Below are 6,175 nucleotides of genomic sequence, written 5' to 3' on the forward strand. Positions count from 1 at the left end.
AAAATTCCATACAAAAATAAATGTAGTACTTGAATTTACAAAATGAAAGTTTTTCACTAGTTTGTCTTTTCTCCTTTATTGATTTGAGTTTTATTAGGTACATTTTATATTCCTCGGCCTTCAAATAATGTTATTTCTATATATCCTAAAAACTAGCAAGTATAAGGCCAAAGAAGGCCTCATAAAATAATAACTGATCATTGAACATGTGTACCTAATGTGAACCTAAAATTTTGGCAGCAAGCATACTCTTAATTGCCATCTATTAGATATGAGGGTGTTCTGAAAAGTTCTCGGCCTAACAATGGAAAAAAAAAAATTTATAATTTCAAAATTCTTTTTATTTTTCAACATATCTCCCTTAAGACTAATAAATTTATTCCAGCAATGCTCCAGCGCCATTATCCTGTCCCTGTAGTTGTTCTCAGTAAGATCTGCAAAATACCTCTACAGCTGCAATTACCTCCTGATTTGAAGAAAAATGCTGACCAGGGAGGAATGGTTTTCGTTTTGGGAAGAGATAGAAGTCAGAGGGAGCAAAATCTGGAGAATAGAGTGGATGTTCTAACAATTCATATTGCAGATCCTTTAATTATCCCATTGCCAAAACACCTTTGGGCAGGTGCATTGTCCTGATGAAAGATGATTTATTTTGATTCTGCGAACTGGGTCTTTTCTCATGAATTTTTTCTTCTAGTCTGATTAAAATATCAGAATAATATTCCCCAGTTATTGTTTTAACCTTTTCAAGATAATTAATAAACAAAATGCCTTTAGCATCCCCAAACACCGACCTTTTCTGCTGATGGAACCGACTTTGGCGCTGAACAACCAGCTTCTGTCCACTGTTTTGACTGGTGTTTGGATTCTGGTGTATAACGGTGAATCCAAGTCTCATCCATAGTAATAAATCGATGCACAAAATCAGTTTTATTCTTGTTAAAACGCTCCAAGCACTGTTCAGAGATTTTCATGCAAGTGAGTTTTTGATCTGCTGTGAGCAAGGACAGCACCCATCTTGCACAAAGCTTTTTCATTTGCAATTCTTCATGCAAAATATATCCTACACATTCTTTTGAAATGCCTATAGTCTCAGCAATTTCATGCACTTTGACTCACCAGTCATCCAATACCGTATCGTACACTTGATCAATGATTTCTGGTGTTGTTACTTTTTGGACATCCTTCACGTGGATCATCTTCAAGGCTGGTACAGCCACTTTTAAACTCAGCAGCCCATTTCTTCATTGTCAAAAACGAAGGAGAAGAGTGCCCATAAACTTTTATGAACTTCGAATGAATTTCTTTTGGCATTAAACCTTCTTTTACAAAGAATCTTATAACTGCACGATACTCAATTTTATCCATTTCAAGAGATACAAACAACACTTTTGCTTCAGACAGCTGTATAAAATAAACTACTTGATAGAATGACTTGCAATTTCATGTGGATGTGTATGACATGTACCAACGTAGAAAAAAAAATCTTGCAGATAGTGTTGCCATCTATGGTTGAGGCCGAGAACTTTTCAGACCACCCTCTTATGTTAATTTCTTCTATTAGTAATTCTACAAAATAACAAATATCTGCTGATTTGAATCACATAAATAACTTTTGGCATACTCAGTCACTGTGATTGTTTCAAATGTAATATCATTATTACATGTCGCCTCAAGGAGTTGAGGACTCATCATGGGAGGGCACTTCGCAACCCACCATCTCCACTACTTTATTCTCCAAATCACACAGCACCAACTATTGCTTGTTTTTTTTTCTGTAAATTGTGTGTTCTGATTTGCATGTATGTGGATTAAAAAACCTGAGTTACTTGGAGGAAAAAACCTGCTACCTTTGTATGAAATCAGTTAACTGTTTGCAAATTTGATATACGGGTATTTATTCTTTTCTTGTAATTTTAGAATATACTATTTATAATTATTTTTATAAATAAACACAGTTCTTTACAGCCTGAAATAGTGAATAGTAATTTCATATATTTTTATATACAATAAAAATGGATGATCTGGATGAGATTTTGCATTAACACCTCGAATGATTATCACCATACTGTGTGATTTTCAAGTTAACTTTGCAATTGTTATTTTGTGGTTTTATTTTAATTTAATATTTTGTAACTTTTTATTTCTCCAGTAATGAATCATAAAAACAAAATTGAGTGCTGATGAAATTTCTCCAAGTTTAAATAAAAGTATGAGTTGTGTAAAATTTAAATTCAGAACAGAGAGAATTCATTCAGTCTGGCAAAAGCCAGGATTTTTATTTCTAATTTTTGGGTTATTAAAATTTTTATTTAGATTATAAAATTGTGATAGGTTTAAATCATGCTGTATGCTTCCAACTAGAATATTTTCCTGATTCAAGAATGTATAACTCCTAAATGAAGTGCAAGTAAAAAAAAAAAAAGTGTGTACAAGGCTGGTCTACACTTTTCTTAATAACATTATTTCAAAGTGCTGGGCCTGTCCTTTATAGCCAGGGATGAGGAGAAAGTTGAAAGGTTGAGTTCATTGGCAGAAATCTTAAAACACTGCCTAACTTGTTATACTGTCATTTGACAAAACAACTGTTTCTGCAATCAAATGCCAATTAAGCATATAAAGTATACTATAGTGATTCTTGTTTTCAGTTCTAATTACAGCAAGAAAACTTAGCCATGTGGATTATACACAACAGAGAGAGAGAATTCATTCAGTTTGGCAAAAAGCCAGGATTTTTAATTCTGATTTTTGGGTTATTAAAATTTTTCATTTTATTATCAGTCTGTTGTTCTTTATAGGGAAGAGTCAGCCAGTGGGCATATTATTTCTTACAAATGTATAGATGTGAGGTCATCTGATATGCCAATAATACAGCTCTATTAACATATTTGAAAACTTAACCGTTAAAGATTTATGGAGTGTTAGATCTAACGATAAAAAAAAAAACATACTATGTGAGAGAAGTGCAATGAAAGGTTAGGAAGTTCTAAAAATGAGAACTGTTTACCAGGAATAATCAGAAAATGGATGGGAGTGTTTGCAATGGTAATAATAGAAGTGACGTGGAGGAGCTCAGGCAAGAGTTAATGAAAGAGTTAGGTTAAATGTATGGAAGAAGAAGAAATTGATTGTTTAAAGAAAAACATAACTAATTTAAATGACAATGAAGTTAATGAGAAGCAGCAAGTATTATGGAAGTTTTTTCACTTGGCTATGTTACTAATTATATATTGGGTTTTATCCTTTATCCAAGTGTAAGCAAACAAAGCTTGCACCTGAAAGTACCTCAGGTGTAAACTTTGTTTGCTTACACTTGGATAAAGGATAAAACCCAATATATAATAAGAAGCAAGTATCTAAGGGATGATAGGATTGCTCTATATGGTGACTTAATCATTAAAGGTGAAGTAAAAAATAAAATGCACAAGACATGTTTTACAGGTGCTACAATAAAGCAAATATCAGTTCTTCACATCATGGAAAGAGTGGGCATCAGAGTTAGTGATAGTTGTGGTACAAATGACTTGGATGGTGAGACAAAAAAAAATATAGAAAGGGATTTGGAGAAGTTGTTGCAGAAAGTTAAGAATAATAGTGTCATTGGGAAAGTGGTCGGTTTGTTGCCCAGATATGACAGTAATGAACTGAGAAGGAGAGCAATGATAGTGAATGACAAGATGGCTGAATTGTGTCAGGCAGAGAGTGTTCAATTTGTGAGTGTATGGAATGAATTCGAAGGAAAGTTAGAATGGCTCAAAACTGATGGAATGCATTTGAATGAATTTGATGTTGGTCATTTCAAGTGATTGTTATTTACTAACCATACACAGAGTTCATGCGAAATAGTACCACTAAGAGTCAGAGAGAGGTTGAGAAGAGGTTGTGGAAGGACAAGAAGAGAATGGATACAAAGTGTGAAAGATAAGAATATTAATTCAAATAAGTCGAGATCAGAGAAACAGGGATGGTCAGAACAAAGAGAGAGGTGCATTATAACAGAGGACAGTAAAGAGTGATGGTGTTGATGGGACGGTCAAAAAAGAGTGAAGAATTGTTATGTTTGTATACTAATGTACAAGCGTATCAAAAATAAAGGGGCTGAGTTTCTAGCATTGACTTAATCAGTATGCCCAAAGATGAACCTTGGTTGATTGAGGATGATATACTGTCGGGACTTGAAATGGTAGGATATAGAATTTTTCGAAAGGATAGGAAGATGAAGAGAGGAGGTGGGGGGGGGGTATTGTTAATGGTAGCAGAAGAATTGTCCTGCAAGAGTCTACGTGGAAAATGGTAGTACATGTGAAGTTGGGATCAATAGAATAGTAAATCTAATAGGATGTTGTAATAAGCCAGAGAATGTGGAAAGTATTGATTGTGAAACGTTTAGACAAATTAGTTGGTCAAGTAAAAGGAAGATGATCCTAATGGGTGATTTTAATTATAGGAATGTGAATTGGAAAGAAGAGATAGTATATAGTAACAAGGAGAGTGAATATTGAGTTTCTGCAGGATAACTATTTAAAGCAGCATGTGATGGAAGCAATACAAGGTTTATCGGTGTTAGGTTTGGTGATAACTTCACAGTATATGGATGTAAATGAGGTATCGACACTGCCACCTGTTGCTGAATGTGATTATGAGATATATTGTTTTGGAAGGTAGTCAAACAGGAAAACGTTGCTATCAAGAAAGTTTATATATGAAACTATAAGGTGGGTGATTATTGAGAAGCTCCATAGTCAACTAGCATTGATGTATTGGGTTGATGAATTGTGTCAAAAAGATGTTGACAGTGCATGGGAAATGATAAGGGAGTATCTAATGCAAGCAATGCATAATTGCACACTAACAGTTAAGTGAATAAATGGAGTAGGAGTGAGATGGATGAACAGTGAAAGCAAACAAGGTGTTACAAAAGTGTTATGGAGGAAGTACAAGTTTGCAGTGAACAGATGCATGTAGAACATAAACTGTTGGCCAGAAAAGTGGCAAATATGGTTAAAAAAGAAAAACTAGAATATGAAAGGAGATTGGCAAATCAAGTCAAAGCTAATCTAAAAGAATTTTTCTGCTATGCGGCAAGCAAGAGGAAAAAAATTTTGACAGGTTGACACTGGTGGATAGTTATAACAGCAGAGTAACCATAGCAAATAATATAGCAAAATTATTTAACGAACACTTAATCAGTGTATCATAGTGATGTGAACAATGCTGTGCAACATGTAAAAAGGAGGCAAAGATTAGGAGAATTAAAGATGAAAGAATCACAGGTGTTATCGATTGCTTGGGTTATTAAGGCTGTAGGAATGGATGACATATCACCACATATTTTTAAAGAATGTCCAAAGGGGTTAGCCATGCCCTTGACCTGGTTATTTAATGAGAGTCTTGCAGTGGAGAAGGCTCCTAAGGAGTGGAAAGAAGGCAAAATAATACCTCTCTGCAAGCATGGTTTGAGAACAAAAGTTTCCAATTATAGATCGGTCCATATATCTGCAGTTTTAATCAAAATATTGAAGCATTGGTTAGAAATAGAATATAGGATTGTGCTGATGAACATAAAATTCTCTATGATAGTGAGCATGGGTTTGTGAAGGGCAGGTCTTGTTTTATCAATCTGTTTATGTTTTATGACAAGGTGATGAATGTGTTCGATAAGGGAAAATCATATACAGTGATATACTTGGACTTGTGGACAGTGGACTGAAGTTCTGAGGGCACATCACACATGTTACAAAGCCTACACATCGTATTGCTGCTATTATAAAAAGTACATTGACATGTGGGGATAAGGAGATGGTAGTGCCTCTATATATGGTATTGGTTAGACTACATATGAACTATTGTGCTCTGATTTGGTCACCTAGTTTTCATTGTAATGTGGAAACACTAGAGAGGGTCCAAAGATGAATGATCAAATTGATATCGACTCTGGTTGTTGGTTATGAAGAGCGTTTGAGAGAATGTGGATTACAGAGATTTGTAGATGGGAGGAAAAGAGGAGATATGATAGAATTCCTTAACTAACTTTAAGGTCTCTATCAGATAATACAGAAGAAATTATTAATGTGGATGTTAAGATTGGATGAATGAAAGACCATCCCTGGAAGTTGAATAAAGAAGTGGTGAAGAAGGGTGTGAGGAGTAGATTTTTTACTTGGAGAGTTGTTGG

The sequence above is a fragment of the Typopeltis vanoorti genome, chromosome 20, assembly GCF_054136105.1.
Source record: "Typopeltis vanoorti isolate ZY-2024b chromosome 20, IOZ_Tvanoo_1.0, whole genome shotgun sequence".
NCBI classification, from domain to species: domain Eukaryota; kingdom Metazoa; phylum Arthropoda; class Arachnida; order Uropygi; family Thelyphonidae; genus Typopeltis; species Typopeltis vanoorti.